This window comes from Tupaia chinensis, unplaced genomic scaffold (assembly GCF_000334495.1).
Source record: "Tupaia chinensis unplaced genomic scaffold, TupChi_1.0 Scaffold142543_1, whole genome shotgun sequence".
Lineage (NCBI taxonomy): Eukaryota > Metazoa > Chordata > Mammalia > Scandentia > Tupaiidae > Tupaia > Tupaia belangeri.
Genome location: NW_006202392.1, coordinates 552,658 through 573,356, shown reverse-complemented (window position 1 = coordinate 573,356; position 20,699 = coordinate 552,658). Strand labels below are relative to the sequence as shown.

General features: G+C 37.2%; 1 pseudogene; it reads left to right on the top strand.

Moving 5' to 3' along the window:
• The first annotated feature begins 4,430 nt into the window (after nt 1-4,430).
• On the top strand, nt 4,431-19,071 carry LOC102475191 (ragulator complex protein LAMTOR3 pseudogene; annotated as a pseudogene).
• The last annotated feature ends 1,628 nt before the right edge of the window (nt 19,072-20,699 follow it).

The window sequence follows — 20,699 nt, the reverse complement described above, 5'->3', positions numbered from 1 at the left end:
AGTAATCCTACTCCTGGGTATTTACCTGAAGGACAGGAACTCACTCGGTTGGAAAGACACTTTAACATCCATGTTTATTGCAGCATTATTTACAATAACTAAGATATGGAATAACCTAAGTGTCCAATGACTGACGACTTAATTAACAAATTGTGGTACATATATACAATGGAATACTATTCAGTAACAAAGAATAACAAGATCAGGACAGCAGGTGGTGTGCTAGTTAAGGTACTGGACTCCCACATGGTCAACCATGGTCTGAGTCCCAAACCCAGCAGCTTGAAACTCACATAGGGTGTGTGTGCACACCTGCCCAAAATCCCAAGAGGAGAATGGAGGTGAAGGGATTGTGATGTGGCCATCTTTCCTGGGGGTTGATTCTTGCATTCTGTCTCTCTGTTTCTCCAGCAAGTGCATGTGCCCTATAGCAAAAATCTCTCTCTAAAAAAGAATAAAGAGATCCTATCATTTGACACAAAGTGGTCAGATCTAGAAGATGTAATGCTAAGTGAAATAAGCCTGACTATGAAAGAAAAACACTATGTTCTTCCTCAATATATATATTGAATGTCAGAATATATATCTATGCCAGAAATGGAAAGATTTGAAGACACAGAAATAGAGATGATAATTGTTAGATACCAAGGACTGCATAGCACTGGGGTAAGCTGGGAAAGTGATGAGGGAAAAGAAGTATTTAACAGACACAGGAATGAAAGCATATGGGACAGTTGAGTTGTGGAACAACATACCACAAGTGAGTGAAACAGATATTGCCAATCATACATATTTTTCAAATGTGGTATTCTTTATTTAAAACAATTAGTATATTGGGTTGTGGGAAAAGTCATGATGCATTTTTACATAGAAAAACAGAAAAATACGTCATAACTTTTCTGACAAACTAACAGTATTATTCTTTATATTAGTATTGTGTACTGCATGCATGCTTTGGAAATCCATGCAGTGTCCCCCAAAGATCTACAACAAGTAAATGTAAATAAGAAATCATAAAATAAAATAAACAAACAAAAAACCCCTGTTGGGCCAGATATTTCTAGTGGCCCCATTCATTGATGCTTTCTATGTTATAGAAACCATGATTTCCAGCTGGGCATATGACTAAGCAGAGTAGAGATAATACTTCCTATTCTCTATTGCAGTAAGATGGCCATCTGATCAGTTCCAAACCAATGTGATGATAGCACAAAGTTTGTGTTGTGATTTTTTTTTCCCTTTTAAAACATTTTTATATTGGGACTAGCAGTTAGAGAATGGCTATGTCACTGGACTCCCATGTAGTTGACCATGGTTTGAGTCCTGGACCTGGTGGCTTAAACTCACACCAGGCGCATGTGCATGTGTGCCCAAGATCCCAAGAGGAGAATGGAGGAGAGGGGATTGCGGCGTGGCCATATCCCTTGAGGGGTGATTTCTCATTTTCTGTCTCTCTGTCTTTCCAGTGACCACACGTGCCCTATAGCAAAAACCTTTCCCCCCCAAAAATTATATTATGTTTAACCACATGTATATCTGTATAATGTATTACATTTCTTTTTCCAGCATGATTACCATGCATATCAGTCAAGACAAATACATTACTATCCACATCATTATCAAATAGGTTTTTATTATTTTTTCCATATTTTTATTATTTATTCTTCTTAATTTTTTAACATTCAATCACTATATATCATTTGACTTGTAAAGAGAATTTACCCAAAATGAAAAATACTTCTCAGACCAGTCCAGTTGAGAATACTATACATGTTATCATGAACAGGTAATAAACCATTTCTGTGCCCCACTAATATTATGCCTCTCTACTCGTTCTTTTGCTATCCTTCTCTATTCTCTTCCTTTCTCCCCCACCTCCCTGTTCCATACTGTCTTCAATATCCATAACTATTTTCACTGCTTTTATGCTCTCCAATATTTCAATCTTTACCATAAAGTATGGATAGTTGGTATATATTAAGTGGATACATACAACATCATTCTTTCATAGCTCGGCTTGCTTCACTCAGCAATAGATCTTCCATATTTAACCACTTTCTATAAAATTCCTGGGTCTTGTTTTTTATGGCTTAATAGTATTCTATAGAGTATATGTGCCACACTTTTCCCATTCATTCATCTGTTTTTGGACATTTAGTTTGGTTCCATGTCTTAGCGATTGTGAATGATGCTGCAATAAACATTGATATGCAAGCGCTTTTCCGACTGAGCATCCTCCTGTCCTTTGGGTAGATACCCAGAAGTGAGATTGTGGATCAAATGGTCTATTTGCACACCTTTGAAGAACCTCCATATTGTTTTCCACAGTGGCTGAACCAGTTTATATTCCCACCAAAAGTGCAAGAGAGTTCCCCTTTCACCACAACTCCACCAGCACTTATCACATTTTGTATTTTTAATATTCACCATTTTGACAGGGATTAGGTAATATCTCATTGTGGTTTTAATCTGCATCTCCCTTATGATGAGGGATGTTGAGCATTTCCTCATATATTTTTTTGGCTGTTTGTATGTCTTCCTTAGAGAGATATTTGTTCAGCTAATTTTCTCATCTTTTAATTGGGTCAGACTTTTTTGGCGGGGGAGGAGGTAAGTCCCTTGAGTTTCCTGTGTGTTCTGGTTATCAGTTCCTTATCTGAGGCATATTAAACAAAAACATTCTCCCATTTTTGAGGGTTGTTGATTCACACTAGTTATTGTGTCCTTTGCGGTGCAGAAACTTCTTAATCTGATATAGTCCCACTTGTCTATTTCTGGGATTATTGCTCAAGCTTTGTTAATCCATTTAGAACCACCAGGTATTCTTATAGGGCCCATCGTTTTGAAAAATCTGTTTCAGACCTTCAGATTTGGTACTTAAGCACAGCCATCATCCTGGGACTTCTTCCATGAATAGAATCTCCTGTTCCTTGAACTCCATTTCTTACTTGGTTTACTTTCTTTACAGTGGAGGCTATCTTCCAGTAACCTCCTAAGACAGGCTTTATCATGAAGAATACTGTGTTTTTGGAATATCTTGGTAAATCCTTACATTTGTTTGATAGTTTGGCTGAAAGACGGTCTTAGACTTGAATTTGCTTTCCCTCAGCATTCCAAAAGCAGCCCTCCATTTTCTTCTAGGTTACAGCTTTGCTGTTGAGAAGTTCAAGCCAGTCTTATTCCTGATCTTTGTCTGTAACTATTATCGCTTCCTAATGCTGCATAACAAGTTATCTCTAATTTAGAGACTTAAAATGACATCTATTGGGGCCAGCAGATGGTGTAATGGTTATGTTGCTGGACTCCCACCTAGTGGACTGTGGTTCAAGTTCTGGACCTGGCGGTTTAAATTCACACCTGGTGCACATGCGTATGTGTCCAAAATCCTGAGAGGAGAGTGGGGGAGAAGGGATTGCAGTGTGACCATCCCTCCTGGGTGTTAATTTCTCGCTTTCTGTCTTTCTCTGTCTCTCTGGTGAGTGCACGTGCCCTATAGCAAAAAAATCTATCTAAAAAAATAAAGACATCTACTGGAGCTAGGCAGTAGAGTGGTGGTTAAGATAGCTGGATCCCACATGGCCAACTATGAGGTTTGAGTCTCAGACCCTTAAAAAACATGCTAGGGGCATGTGCACATATGCCAAAAGTCATGAGACGAGAATGAAGGAAAAGGGACTGTGGCATAGCCATCCCAGCTGGGGTCTGGGGGGTAGGGTGCTTTCTCACTTTCCTTCTCTTTCTCTCTCTTTGGTGAGCACACATCCCCCAAAGCAAATAAAAAAAAATTAACAGTACATGTTTAGTGTCTCAAAGTTTTATAATCAGAAGTCAGGATGGGTTCAACTGGGTTCTCTTCTATTAGGGTCTCACAAACTCGACCTTCACATATAGGTTTTGGGGAAGAATGTACTTCTATGCTCTTTGAAACTGGAAGTACATTCGGTTTTAATTTGCAAGACTGAGGTTCCCTTTCCTTGCTGGTGGTTAGCTGGGGACTGCCCTCACCTTCTGGAGGCCTCTCTCATGGTTATCACATGACCTTTCTGTCTTCAGGTCAGCAATGGTATACTGCATCCTGCTCACTCCCAGTGTCTGAATTTTCCTCTGCTATCTGCCAGAGAAAACTCTACTTTTAAAGAGTTCATGGAATTAGATGAAAACCACCCACACTATCTCTATGTTTTAAAATCAGTGATTTGGGATTTTCATTGCCTTATAAAGATCTCTTTGCAGTAGAATTTATAGTAGTGTTTGATTGCATAACTAGAGGAAAACGATTTTAAGGGATCTGTCTTCAGAATTCTGCTTACCACAATAACCTTTATACTTTGGAAAAAGCGCCTTCTTTCTCCTGGGAAGTCCTGATACTCACCTCAGCTGCTTGGATAGGGAATATTTCCCTCACCTACTCATGGTCATCTGTCAGAGCCATGGGATTCATTATAGATCCCATGGGGAGTGACAGGGAAGCCCCTACAAACGGGACAGGACCGGTAGTTTGTAAACTGAGGAACTGTGTCCTGGGTAATTTCCTTTTCAATTGCACATTTATTTAAGTCACATGTTCTTGGCCATTCTGTTTTATAAACACAGAATTCAAAGCAGTATGAACTCCTGAAAGCCAGATCATATCACAGACTGATCAAAGTATTTAAGGAATAATAAATTTGTAACTGACTGCCCATTCTTTTATGGAGATGTGGATTAAAATGTGAGTTAGATTTCATTAAAAATGTATGCAAGTCTACATAATGAGTTAGTTTACAGACTATTTTCTTTCAACGGTGTTATTGGCATAAAAATCATGATTAATACTGTTCCAATTATTATATTTCTAACTAGGATATGACTAGGCAAGTCACTAAAATACTTAAAAGTCTACAAAATTTGAAGTCTTATATTAAACAAATTCTATTGCGTTATTAAAATTAACACATGGACCTGAAAAGATCTCATATATTTGAGAGAGATCAATGTTTTGGTCAAACCAGGAAAAACTTTCAACTCTAATGCAGACCAAATAAACCCAAGGCCATGTAGGAGAGAGAGGAGATTAAGCCACATGTGAGTAATAGTTAACGAGGTATCACTGTAAGACACATGTTTGGTACACGTGGATTCATGCTAACTGGCACAATGAAACAGATGCAGGCCTCGGCCAGAATTCAGGAGGCTAGTGTACCTGAGCTATTTCCTTTTACTCTTGGATTTTTGAGAAATGATTAGGTAACAGTGAGGGCCTGAAGAGCAAGTAGACAGTTGCGGGGGGCGGGGGCTCTGGCCCGGGATGGCCCGGAGGCCGAAAACAAGGTTGAAGAACTTGCAACTTAAGAAGATGATAGTTACCAGCCCTGCATTACCTCAGGGGAAAACAAGAACTACTCTGCCATTTTTAAGGAAGCCAGATACCCAAGGACAACTCACACTGCAGACCCCCACAACACCATTCCTGGTAACTACAAGATGACTGCTGTGCCGCATCAGCTGATAATTATCCCTGTGTACCAGAACTGCTTTCCTGAAACTGCATTCCTTGGAGACTCACCTACACTTGTGGATCTGCCGGAGACCCTTCCTTATCCAACCCTGAGTGGAGTTTATGCTCCCTATTACCAAAAACTTTATGAGCTGATGGTTGGAACTTGTGGCCTCTCTCCCTTTACTTGTATGTATCACTTTTTCAGTACCTCTTCTGGAAGACAACTGTATATAGCAGGGATATTGTAATGGGAGAGTGAGACAGGGCAGAGGGACAAACATAGGAAAAAAAATTTAAAAAAAAGAGGAAGAGGAAAAAAACATATATGTGCATAAGCAAGAAAGTAGAAGTGGAATATTATTGATGATAACATGCTTGATTGGGTCACTGTGCAGTTTATTCTAGATGGGAGATTACATTTAGTACGCTGTGATGATGCTCAGGGAAGGAATGTTAGGGAAAAAAAAAAAAACGAAAACAAAAAACAAACAAACAAAAAAAACGGTAAAACTATTCGTACCATTTAAAAAAAAAAGGATATTTGATGGCTGCAGTGAGCGGTATGGGCCCAGTTGGGTTCTACTTTATAGTATGCTCTTTTTACCCAATGGGGTTTAGGCCTAAAGTCAGACTTGAGTTCATGTAGAGGCATGTGTCAGCTGTGATAACTATTGGAGAGACTTAGACTAATTAAGATCACTGACAGATCATTTGGGGAGGGGTGAGGCACGGAGGGCAATCGGGGATGACAGGGACAATGTGGGAGGAGGATGGGTCATAACAGAGGGAGGGGGATGGGGAATCTAGGATGGTAAAACAAAAGGCAAGGTATGCAGGACACAAGAATTGGGAAATTATTTGCTGAGAACATATATGTTGACGTGCTTGATTGAGCCAACGCACAGTATATATTGGATGGAAAATTCATTTGTGTGTTGCGATGGGAAAAAAAAATTATAATAAAAAATAAACTATAAAAAAAAAAGAGAAGAGGATAGAGAAAGATAGCAAGTGAACAATAGAGGGGATGTTAGTGAGAAACAGATATGGTTTATTATCTGTTGAAGATGACGTGTATAGTATTCTCAACTGGACTGGTCTGGGAAGTATTTCATGATGGGTGAAGTCTTTTAACAAGCAAAATGAGAAATAGTGATTGACTGTTTTAAAAAATTATAATAATAATAATTATTGGGAAATGCATGGAAAAGACTTTGAATGATAAAGCGGGGAGATCGATGCCTCTGTATTGACTGACATGCATGGCATTCCCTTTTGAAAAAGCAATGGAAGTCAATGTAAAGTTATATGTAATCCAATGTAATATAAAGAAGATTATGATAATAATAATAAAAAAAAAAAGCCAAGAATGACAAAAAAAAAAAAAAAGAGCAAGTAGAAAGTTGCTATGGAGGGACCTGAAGGGTCTCGCCAACCTCCTCCCGTCCCATGATCTCAACATCTCATGGTGATGTTACAATGCTTAGAACACCACGTTGATTATTTATTTATTTATAAAACAGTTTTGAATTTACAGAACAATTGCAAAAATAGTACAAAGAGTTCTTGTATGCTCTTCTCCAAGCTTTCTCTTATGTTATCTTACAGAAACAGATGACATTTATCAAAACCATGGAATATTTATCATCTCGGTGCAATACTATTAATTAGAGAATTTAGTTGGGTTTCATCAATTTATTATTTTTTAAATTTCAGTATCCCAAATTGTATTTCAGAATGTCCTCATGTCTTACTATTTCAAATACTCTACACATAGAAACTTTATAGTTCTTGGTTAGGCTAGTAATGCTAGGTGCTTCATTAGAATTAATTTATAAGGTCAATTTCTCTTTACATTTATAAGGAAAATGACCTTATAAACTGCATGACAATTACAGCTTGTGAGTAAAGGGGTACATAAAACTTGAAATACCTCTGACGCATAAATAAGTATAGGAGGCTGTGAATGGATTGCCCTTTCTTTAATACTGTGCAAAATCACAGAATATTATAGTTAGGACAAACTTAAAAGACTGTCTTGCCCTAAACCTAATTTCGCACATATGGAACTCAGTCAAGAAAATTAGGTACTTTGCTTTTGAGGGGCAAGGTTTCCTCTTTGTAGAACTCAGGTTTGTTTGTTTGTTTGTTTAGGTTTTTGCCACAGGGGACATGCACTTGCTGCAGAGAGATGGAAGAAAAGTGAGAAATCACCTTCCAGAGGGATGGCCATGCCTCGATCCTTTCATTCGCCTCATTGGACTTTGAGAATGCATTGCACCTGGCATAATTTTCAAGTCACCAGGTCTAAAACTTGAACCATGGTTGACCATGTGGGAGTCCAGTGCCTTCACCACCACACCATCTGCTGATCCCAGAACTCAGGTCTTAATCTGCTTAGTATCTGACTATAGAGGCAGTACTCATAGTGGTCCAGGGACCCTAGAGAAAACCAAGATCTTCTAAAGAGGCTGTAAAGTCTAAATTATTTTTGTAATAATACTAAGACACTAATTGTCGCCTTCACTTTCATTCTTTTATGAGTATAGAGTAGAGATTTCCAGTGATGGTAAGACATGTGCTATTGTAGCAAAAAGGAATGTAAAAGCACAAAGATTCCCGTGCTTTTCTATTAAGTGAGATGTTAGATAGATCTGCAAAATATAAAATGCCAATTGTCTATTTTATGTTTTTATGGATAGAGAGTATTGTTACTTTTCTCAAACATAGTTATGCTACCATTACTATGTTCATTGTTAGTGTATTATTAAACATGGCCAATACTGATCATCATACTCACATGAATAAAGGGTTTTGAAATTCTCAAACATTTTGAAGCACTATCCCAATAAATAGAATGAGGTCACTGGTTAAAAAAGGAAACGTGGACAACACTAGCTATCAAATCTGCTAAATTAATGGCGCTATAAAAATGTATTATGTGGCACTCTCCTTCTTTTCCTAAAATAACTTTGGCTGTTTTGGAATAATTTTTAATTCATTATATGTGATTAAAAAGCTCCTTATGTGCCTTGGAATTCAGAATTTCATGCTTTCAAAATCACGACTGAGTTCATTTAACTTTATGAAGTTTGTGCTAAATATATGAATGCTTAAGGATACGTGCAAATCACTGAAAATGCTAATTAAAATGGTTTTATACTAGCTTTTTATTGTATCAACTTGGCATAATTATCATTCTTTTTTTAGGGTATTACATTGTTTTCTATGCGTTGCATAATTAGGTTTATAGAAGGGGCAGATTATAGGAAAAATCCCCGTTCAAGAACAAATGAAAAGGAAAGAATAATTCATGTTGTCTGTCAATGTATGTTCTCCCTGCTTCCTGAATTCACTGACCCTCTATTCATTCTCACCCCAACTTTTTTTTTTTTTCTGATAGATGTTCAAGTTCAATTTTTTAAGCAAGTCTACTGTTTTCTTAGAAAATGAACTGTTTCTGGAGCTCAGAATGACCTGAGAAGTGGAGGCTGGTTGCATGGAGGGAAATTCTGGGGGCTTTTGTAACTCAGAGTCCCAGAACTACTGGGAGAGCTCAAATATTACCCTTCATAAATTTTGCACCATATTCTCTTCAATAAATGGTGTCTGTGGTAGTTTTCCAGTTGTGTTTTTCACACCTGGAAACATATGAAAGACAAGAAAAATTCATATAGCTTCTAGCACAACCACAAATCTGGACAGAGACAGATGGAAGTATCCTTCTGTTACCGGTGACATGACCTTATTCTGACTCTAAACCACATGTCTGTGACTGGTGGAAGTAGTGGGAAAAACTTTTCTTCTCTGGACTCACCTTGTATTCTCACAAATAAATTATTCTCTTTATTTCATCATGTTTTTGGTCCTGTTTGTTAGCAGTTAGACTGAGAAAACAAGAACTTTGTGTTTTGGGAACCAGCAGTTAGCGTAATGGCTTTGTCGCTGGACTCCCACGTAGTCGACTGTGGTTCGTGTCCCGGACCCGGTGGCTTAAAACTCACGCCGGGTGCGTGTGCGTGCGTGCCCAAGATCCCGAGAGGAGAATGGAGGAGAAGGGATTGCGGCGTGACCATCCCCTCTGGGGGGTGATTTCTCACTTTCTGTCTCTATGTCTCTGTCTGGCGAGCACACATGCCCTATAGCGAAAACCTCTCAAAAAAAAAAAAAAAACTTTGTGTTTCATACATCATACTGTATACATAAAAATGAAATAAAACCAGAATAATTGTGATTTCATTTTCTTCACTGTTTTTCCTACAATGAAGGTATCATTTAAATCCTTTACTTAATTTGTGTCTTTTGCTTTTCCAATTCTGCTCAATAATTCATTAGAAGGAAATCATTTAGAGGTAAACAACATACTGTTTCCCCTTGCTGGTACTTAGTAAACTTTAGCTTCCACAATCTGTTATCACAAAATGAATCCCATAATTCCTTTAATCATTTTAGTCACTCTTCTCTGGATTCTTTCCACTGATTACGATTTTTTGGCAAGAGAAGTACTTGAGTTGGACAGTCTTCCCATATGTTGTCTCAGAAGAGTGGTAGGGGAAAGACTTGAATCATTTACATTTATGGCTCAGTGACTACAATGATTTTGACTGATACAGCTCTCTGAATATAGAAGGTATTGAAGAACTGCTTGTGAATGAAAAATGCTGAATTGTTGACTATTATTTTTTTTCCATCAGTCTTTTAAGCCCTTTACTAACATTGGGTTTCTTCTTTGGAAAAATTATCCTAAATAACTGTAGAATTTTTAATATATACCATGCTGATATTGTGGATACCAAGCACAACAAATGATTGTAATAGTTGCCTACATAGTTAATCTCTGATGTGGCTACTAGCCAGGCATGTTGAACAGACAATGTGAATAATGGAATGTATTGAGAACTTTATAATAAGACATTATATATACAAGTATGTATAAATAAAATAATTACTGATATAATTTGTCTTTATTTCTGTGCTTTCTAGTTTGAGGAATAAAGTTTAAAATTGTATAAATTTTTAATATTAAAAACTTCCACACTTAAAAATTACTATTGTTCCAGAAAAGTTATTTTTCCTCCAAGAAACAAAACTTGGTTTCTGCTACCACAGAAACAGAGGAGCTAGAAGGAGCAAAAGGGAGGCCAAAGTCGATTGGTTTAAGCTCATCAGGGACCCCCACCCTACCTACTGTGGGGGAGGAGAGATTACTCCAGCCTTGCTCTGGCCTCTAAGAACCAACACCTGGTTTCTGAAATCCCAGAAATAGTAGCTAGAAGTTAGGTGCTGACGCCCCTTGTATGCTGATGCTGTTCTGCCCCTCACCCATCCAAGAGCAAAAGGGAGGGCCAAGCTGCTGAGCTTGAGGTCATCATGGACCCTTGCCCAGCCCTCTGTGTGAGATGAGGGACAACTCTTGTGCATCTGGTGAATAGCACTGCATGAAGTAATCTATCACTTTACATTCTACCTATCCAGCTCAATCTTTATCCACAATGGGAGCAGAAAGGCTTGGGTACATAGGACTCAAACACCCAAAGATAGGATATTCTGAAGGAATTCTCTTCCCACAAACCTTCTAGCACTAAAAGGAGAGAAACTCCCCTCTGAAAACCTGTGCCCCAAACTCCTACTGTGTATTCCACACTCCCGCTTTCCCTCCAGTGTAGAGGAGGGAAATTGGTACAGAGCTAACACAAACCATAGAGAAGGGCAAGAGCACACAGCTTCAGAAATATACTCTGTAGAGGTAAGAATAATTGAATATATTACCAGTTGACTAAAAATCAAAGCAGAATCTCAAGAAAGAGGAGAGAATTGGGAAATACCTCTACCACAAGGGAACATAATAACATAACTCTTTAACAATGGATAAAATATTAGATACTGCAGAGATATTAGAAAAATAATTCAAAATATTCATTGTAACAAAACTCAAGAGAAGCAAGAGAAAACAGGCAACCAATTCCAGGAGATGAGAAAATCCTTCAATGACTAGGAACTCCATAAAGATATAGACATTCTGAAAAAGAATTAGAACTTCTGGAGATGAAGAATTTGATGCAGAAAATCAAAACCTCCCTTGAAAAGTATCAGTAGTAGATTAAACTATGCAGAATAAGGAATCTCTGATCTTATAGACAATACCTCTGATTTAGTACAATCAACTGAAAAGAATAGGAGAATAACCATTAAAAATAAGGACTACATATGGGAAATCCTAGAACTATTAAACACCAAATATCCATATAAAAGGCATTCCAGAAGGCAAAGAGACAGGAAAAGGCATAGAAAATCTTTTTCTTGATAATATTAGCTGAAAACTTCCCAAATTTAGAGAAGCATGCGAACATCCATATCCAGGAAATGCCAATGACACCAAATAGATACAATATAAGATCCTCTCTAGGCATATGATAGCCAAATTGGAAAATAAAAAAAGAGACCTCAAGAGAGGACCAGCAGTTGGTGTAATGGCTATGTCATTGGACTCCCATATAGTCAACTGTAATTCAAGTCCCGAACCTGGTGGCTTAAATTCACGTAAGGTGTGTGTACATGCGTGTCCAGGATCCCAAGAGGAGAATGGAGGAGAAGGGATTGTGGTGTGGCCATCTCTCCTGGGGGGTGATTTTCACTTTTTGTTTCTCTGTCTCTCTCTGTCTTTCTGGAGAGTGCACATGCCCTACAGCAAAAACTTCTTAAAAAAAAAAAAAAAGAACAAAACTGTCAAGAGAGAAATGCAAGTTACGTACAAAGGTTACCCCATTGGAATAACATCTGACTTCTCAATTGAAACAATTCAGGCAAGGAAAAAGATGGGAAGATATATTTAAAATGTTGAAAGAAACGATTTTTTTCCCCCAAGAGTACTATACCCAACAAGATAAGCCTTCAAGTGGGAAGGAGAAATAAAATTATTCCCAGATAAACAAACTCTGAAAGAATTCAGCAAAACGAAACCAGCTCTTCAGGAAATATTTAAGGGAATACTACACTACTACACCCCCCCAAATTAAAGGGAAATACATAAAAGTAAGAGAACATTAAGGGAATACTACACTACTACACCCCCCCCAACTTAAAGGGAAATACATAAAAGTAAGAAAACAGAAAAAAAGAGTAAGTCCACACATACTGATAATAACATTGAATGTCAGGATTAAATTTCCCTACTAAAAGGCTAAAAATGAAAATTCAAGTATTTTACACACAAGCAGGTTTAAGTACAAATTCACCAATTATTTGATAGACAGTTGTCTCCACAGGTTTCAATTTATATATCAATTATAACCATTATTCATTGTATAAAACTAGATAACTGGAAAAGCCCCAAATGTTAAAAATAGCTAAGTCTGTCTATGGAATGATTTTCATTTTTAAACATCTTTTTCCATTTTTTTTTTTTTTTTTTACTTTGGGGGATTTTTTTTTTTTTTTTTTTTTTTTTCTTTGGAGGACTTTTTTTTTTTTTTTTTTTTTTTTTCCTTTTTTTTTTTTTTTGAGAGGTTTTTTTGCTATAGGGCATGTGCGCTCGCCAGACAGACAGAGAGAGACATAGAGACAGAAAGCGAGAAATCACCCCCCAGGGGGGATGGTCACACCGCAATCCCTTCTCCTCCATTCTTCTCTCGGAATCGTGGGCATGCACGCACACGCACCCAGCGTGAGTTTTAAGCCACCGGTTCCAGGACGCGAACCGCGGTCGACTACCTGGGAGTCCAGCGACATAGCCATTACACTAACTGCTGGTTCCCGAGGACTTATTTCTTTATGAACAGTACAGTATGATGGTCTTACAAGAACTCAGAGTGAGTGAGTAAAAAATTTCTTTTTCTATCTGTTCCTAATGAGCTATTTTTATGTACAATTTTACCTAGCTCTAAGTGGATCAGTGATACCAGATCTTTTCAGATTATAAATTCCCTGTCTCCCACAGTCCTCTACATGGAAATTACAAATTCTTTTTTCATTGGCTATTTTAAGATTATCTTTGTTTTCAAAAATCCATCCTTGGGATCAGCAGTTGGTGTAATGGCTGTGTTGCTGGACTCCCATGTAGTTGACTGTGATTCGAGTCCCGGACCCAGTGGCTTAAATGCTCGACAGGCATGTGTGCGTGCGTGCCCAAGATCCTGAGAGGAGAAGGGATTGCGGCATGGCCATCCCCCTGGCGGTGATTTCTCACTTTCTGTTTCTCTGTCTCTCTTTGTCTTTCTGGTGAGCACATGTGTCCTATAGCAAAAACCTCTCAAAAAAAAAAAAAAATTCCATCCTCATTAATTTACAAGATTTTTTGTTGTTTGATTTTTAATTTCTTTCTTTTTCTTTAGAACTGTATTTTATAGTAAAGAATGTTATAGATGATTCAATACATACTTCCAGAATGGGTTACAAATGTTCACAACATAATATTAAATGTTGAAGGTGATAAATATGTTAATATCTTTGATTTGCTTATTATACACTATAAACATGTTTTAAAGACTATTCTTTAACCTACAAAGATGTATAATGATTATATGTAAATTATAAATTACAATAAATATTTTAAAAAGAGTAAAAAGAAAAAAATGGAGAATGATTTAAAATGTCATAAAAAGCTATTTGTTCTTTGGCAATACATGATTTTCATAATTGAAGTGTGGCATTTTCCTTCAGATAATAAATCCTATTTCTCTCATAAATCATTTGTTCATTCATTTATTCATTCCACAATAGTATATTGATCCCTATTATAAAACAAGCAGTGTTCCAGGTGCTGGAGTTACAAAATGGAGTCAAAACCCTCTAGGAATTTACAGCGTGTGTGAGAGAGATTCACACAGGAAAAATACAGTTTAATATGGTAAGCATGCTATAAAGCTATGTGAAAGTCAGAGTATGGCGTGACTAATCATACAAAAAGGAACTAAATACAATCTCTAAGAAAAAGAAATCCAACAAATACAACAGTTGAACAAATTCTTTCAAAGATAGAATATCATTGATTTTTTCATTTTCCCCTGGTTTACATGTTTTTACAAGTCATATTTGCCTGTGGTATAAGGAGTTAAATAGCTTCTCCCCTTATCTCTGTTTCACTCCCAAAACATCCACTTTCAATTTCTTTAGTTGCCTTTTTTTGTATAAACTCAGTATCTCAAAAATATACTTATATTACCATTTGTTCATCTTACTGTTTTTAACTTTACCTTTTGACTTCTCATAAAGAATAAATGAAGATTTTATTCCCCTTCCTCCCCCTTGACTGTACCTGTACACACTAAGATTCCTAATAAAATCATATTGTAATTTCAGTTGGATCAATATTTAGTGTTTACATTATGATGATTATGTAAAGTTTTCACAGCTAAGCCTGTAGTATTGCTAAATGATTATTTTTCCTTGTCTACATAATTTTTTGTTTTTCACAAAGTTAATGACTATTTTTTCCCATTTGCTTAGTATCTTGTGTATGTAATATATATCCAGCCTCTCAATTCTTCCCTAAAACTTTTGTACACAGAAATATTTTATTAATTTATTCTTCCTGAAAAACATTGTTTTTTTTTTTTTTTGGTTATAAATATCTGATAGTATTTTACTTGTATTTTTTTTCCAAAGGAAAAAGGTTTAGTATAATGATTCAAAGTTCACATCATGAAAAATTATAATATTTATGAATACCCTTCTCCTGAATTCAAATGTTGCATTTTTCTTTTTTAATTGCCAGAGGGCACATGTGCTCACAAGAGAGAGAGAGAGAGAGAGAGAGAAGAAAGACCAGAGAGGAAGAAAGCAACCCTCTAACCCAGCATGGTCACGCTGCAATTCTGTTCCTATTTCTTCAGCTTGTTGGGATTTGGAGCATGCATGCACATGTGCCTCATGTGTTTTTCAAGGTGCTGGGGCCTGGATTAGAACAGTGATGAGCCATGAGGGATCCAGCTTCTTTACCATGTGGCCATGGAGTCAGCCCACATTTTGCATCCTTTTTTCTATTTTAACTTACCTTTCCATCTTTTCCTCTGTGGTTGTCTATTTCTCCAACCGTGAATAGTCTGTAGTTACATTGACCTCTCTTTGGTAGTATAAGAAGCTTATTCCTATACAAGTTAGAAAGGCTACTGTTAATTTTTTAAATGTACTATTTAGCTTTACACCACTTATCTAGATAGTATTTGTAATCTTCTTTTCCCTTCACCCCAAATATGCTGTTAGTTGTTCATTTTTCTGGGTAGAGATGTGTTGTTTTATTTTCCAGTTTTCCTTACTGATTTGAGATACATGTGTTGATGGGAGGAAACTGTATTGTGCAAATGTGGTCGTAGACCATAAAGTATATTCTCCAGTAATTCTTTGTACTGTCTTTCCAAGATTTTGTCTTACGGACTTACTGAGGATTCCTTTTACTCTTCCCCACATTAGATTTCCTGTTACTTGGAAATATGGTTTTCCTCTGTATTTGGTTCTTGTTTTGGGAAACATATTCTTCAATAGCTTCTTGAGAAATAATTTATGGGTGATATATAAAACATGCCTTCATTCTGCTCTTCACTTGATAGTTTTGACTGGGTACAGATTTATAGATTAGATATTATTTTCCCACAGGATTTTGAAAGCCTTCTCCATTGCTTTCCAATTCTGAATAGTATATGCTATTGTATATTGAATTGTATATTGAATTAGTATATGCTATTCTGAGATTTCACAAAGATTAGCTTTGATAATCAGCTTGAACTCATTTTTCTAGGTATTCTGGGTAATTTTTCATTACTGAAACACATGTCCTTTGATTCTAGGTAACTGATATTTTTGAAAATTTTCTCTCCTCTCATGTTTTTTTCTGAAACTCCTCTTACTCATGTGTCAGGTCATCTGAATGATCATCTGGATTGGTCTTTTTTTTTTTTTTTTTGAATTTCTGCCCTCCTGTTTTCTATATCTTTGTCTTGTTTCTCGTGCTTCTGGAAAATTCTGTGCTGCATTGGTTCTTGGCTTTTCTGATTGATTGTTCAGGACAAGCTTTCTGATGTTTGTTAAAACTCTTCTAGGATTTGTCCACCTGCTTTCTACCATCCAGTTATATTTTTCTGCCGTCCCATTTTCATTTTTTCTGCTCTTCTTGCTAATGCCTCTTGGTGGCCAACTGTGGTTCCAGTCTTGGACCTGGTGACTTGAAAATCTTGCCAGGTGTGTGTGTGTGTGTGTGTGTGTGTGTGTGTGCATGTGTGCGTGCTTGTGTGTGTGTGAGCACACCCAAAAATTCCAGGAAGAGAATGGAGGAGAAGGGATTGTGGCACGGCCAATCCTCTGGGGGGTGATTTCTCACTTCCCTCTCACTGTCTCTGTCTGTTTCTCTAGTGAGTGCACAAGCCCTATGACAAAAACTTATTAAAAAGAGATAGCTTAGTTTTGAAGAAATAACAAATATCTTCTCTTATATGGATTTACATAATATTTGATGAAAGAATCCATCTCCAATAACCAGAGCAATTTGAAAATTAATTCAATGGATTTTTAAATAGATACACAACTACACTGGTAGGAGCAGAAATTTACAAGGGCATTGTGAAAACAGCTAAACTTAAGGTGTAGAGGGAGAAAATAGCCCATTAATAAAGAGAAAGAAACTGAAGACAATTTGGTTAAGAGTTACAGATGATGAGGTTCAGGTCTAGTGATTATGACAGAGTAGGGAAGGTGATCATGAGGAAGTTATCATTGGAAATGAGAATCGTTGAATTAAATCTCTTGATTTGTGATGTTCAGGGTGTGCCATTACTGTACAGAAGAGAATGCTATGCATGTGATGTGAAAACTCTTAAAAATAAGAAATAAATAAGTTTTAGCAATTTAGTAACACCTAAATTTTTAATTTACTCACCAGCAACATGTAAACTCTAAGTTTTATGATAGTCTTATTATTTTGGATTTCAGAATTAGGACTAATTATTATTGAGAGCATTAAAGAAAGGGGTTATGACTATGGATGCAAGTAGTAGCAATTAGATTGCTGTATTTAATAAGAAATAATATTCATTATCTGAAAACTTCACCTATCTGGATCCAGCAGATGGCGCATTGGTTATATCATTGGACTCCCAAGTAGTCAATTGCACTTTCGAGTCCTGAACCCAGTGATTTAAAACTCATGTCGGGTGTGTGTGTGTGTGTGCATGTCCAAGATCCCGAGAGGAGAATAGAGGAGAAGGAATGGCTGTGTGGCCATCCCTGTGGGGAGTGATTTCTCACTTTCATCTCTCTGTCTCTCTCTGTTACTTTGGCAAGCATATGTGCCCTAATAGGAAAAATACCTCTAAAAAACCCCCAAACTTCAGCTATTATTTTTTTTTTACTTCATCTTGATTCAATAAAATGAGTGATTAAAATTTATAAGAGAATTAGGGTTTCAATTTTGATGAGATTAGGGAAAAAAACAAAACAAATCACCAACCAAGTTAATAGATAAATAAGCACAATTTAGTGTTTTAAGTTTTAAGAAAAAAAGAAAACTTTTCAGTTTCTCATTCTTCTAGTTAAGAGCAAAGACAAAGCCAGTTGCAGTGGCACAGTGGAACTGTAATGCTTCTTCATGCTGAAGTCACATGGGAAGGTCCTGGGTTCGGTTCCAGAGGTCTGCTTGCACATGGCAGACACATATATGCACATCTGTATTACTGCCTGAATGAGGCTGAGTGTGGATCATGGCATGAGACCTTTGAGGGTCAATGAGACTAAATAGGAATAATTGTCACTGTCCTTAGAAAATAAGGCTTTTGAAATGGGTCAAGAGAGTCAGGCTGTCTGATTGTAATGTTAACCTGGGCTTCATTAGGCCCAGAAGATCTGGATAAAAGTGATCAATTCAGATAGGGGACTGGTAACCAGAATATACAGGGAACTCAAGCAGCTTATCCACAAAAATATAATCAATCCAATTAAAAGATGAGAAAATGAGCTGAAACAGACAATTCTCCAAAGAAGACATATGGACGGCCCAAAAGCATGTGAAAACAAGCTCTACGTTTCTTATCATAAGGGAAATACATATCAAAACCACAATGAGCTACCACTTAACCCCATTAAAATGGCTAAAATAAAAAAATATATATATATATATATATATATTATAAGTGCTGGTGAGGCTGTGGTGAGAAAGAACTCTCTTGAGGAACCTGTCTTTGAAGCCATCCCAGAGGCGGCATTGGGAGGAACCAGGAGGCTCAGAAACCCAGGAGTGGATGACCTAAAGCCATTTCTGTATAAAAAGTTGCCGAGTGTTGAAGGGCTCCATGCTATCGTTGTGTCAGATCGAGATGGAGTACCTGTTATTAAAGTGGCCAACGACAACGCTCCAGAGCATGCATTGCAGCCTGACTTCTTGTCTACTTTTGTCCTCGCAACAGATCAAGGGGGCAAACTGGGACTTTCAAAGAACAAAAGTTACTACAACACCTACCAGGTGGTTCAATTTAATCACTTACTTTTGGTGGTGAGTTTCATAGCCAGCAGCAATGCCAATACAGGACTAATTGTCAGCCTAGAAAAGGAACTTGCTCCATTATTTGAAGGATTGAAACAGGTTGTGGAAGTTTCTTAATCTAACAGTGATTTCGACGTGTACCTTATCTGCATTGTAACAGCCCAGTATCAATCCAGCAATCCTTAGCCCACGGGACTACTTGTACACTGTACCCGAGAAAGTACACCTTAACTAAAGAAAGAGCCTGTGGATGACGTAGATCACTTGTCACAGCTTTTTGCGTGTGGTCCCTTCGTATTTAGTGAGATCTGAAGATGCCTCAGAAACGGCTCAGTCTATCACAGCTCTGGTGGAGTTAGTCCCGTGACCTGACACGGGTGGGAAGCCGCTCCGTGGATCCCAATCAGAACGGTACGTTGGTCTGCCAGAAGCGGTTCCCTGCCCCCCGTGTAAAATACCCACGCCTGCCGGATGCAGCGTCCTTTCTTATTGTGAATAATAACAAAGACATATTTTTCTTCAGATTATGTTTTATTTTGTTGCCTTGAGTGTGAGGGAGATAAAATGGCTTAGTAAAAATAATAAAAATCGGTGCAATCACTAACTTGCCTTTGTATATATTATTTTGCAGTGTAGATGAATATTACTAATAGATCTGATGCTTCTCAGAGGGTGCTGTTCTTTAATAAAAATGAAAATTAGAGCTAATGCCCCCCCCACTTTGCTTTCTATAACCAATCTGTTTTAATGTTTGTGTTCTTTATAAAATTTAAATATGGCTTGTTATTGAATTCTGTCTCCAATATCAGTAAGTATGTAAACATGATAGTGTCGTCATTTTTTAAAAAATATGAGTATAAATAAAGCAGTATTAAAAAATATATATAAAGAACTTTCTTAACACTGTTGGTGGGAATGCAAATTAGTATAATCACTTTGGAGAACAATATGGAGATTCCTAAGAAACCTACAAATAAAAACTACCATACAGCCCAGTATTTCCACTCTTAGATATGTACCCAAAGGATAGGAAAAACCCTCACATTCATGTTCACTGCAACATTATTTACCATTGCTACAACATGGAATCAACTCAGATGCCCAAAAATAGATGACTGGATTAAAAATGTGGCATCTGTACTCTATGGAAAACTACTCAGCCATAAAAAACAATGAGACCCTGACAATTGATGCAAAGTGGACGAATTTGGAAGACTTAATGCTAAGTGAGAGTGCAAGCCAGAGTGTGAGACACACTTTGTATGTCCCCAGTCAATATATGCTGATTATTTGTGCTCTATAGCAGAAATCAAAAGTTCGGAAGGTATAGAAGCAGGGAGGGCAACGGTCGATACTAGAAATAGTAAGGACGGGGCAATATGAGGGTGTGTAATAAAGGGAGAAAGGGAGGGGAATAGGGAAAGAAAAAAACATATGCTTAATTGACAAAAAGATGAAGTTATTTGCTGCTGCTGACGTGTATAGTAATGTCTTTTGTCTTGACTGATACACATGGTATTTGTCTTGGAAAAAGCAATGCTGTATACTGTAAAAATATATGTGATTAAATGTAAATTAAAATAAAAATATTAATAAAAAAGAAAAGCAAAAGAAGTGACCAGCTGTGGAGACCGTACACTCACATGTGGGAAATGCTTACAGAGCATTTAATTTGATTCGGAAGACACTCCCTACCGTCCCCCATCAGCGCACTTGACCTCGCAGTCAAAGGCAGCAAAAGCATCATTTCCAACT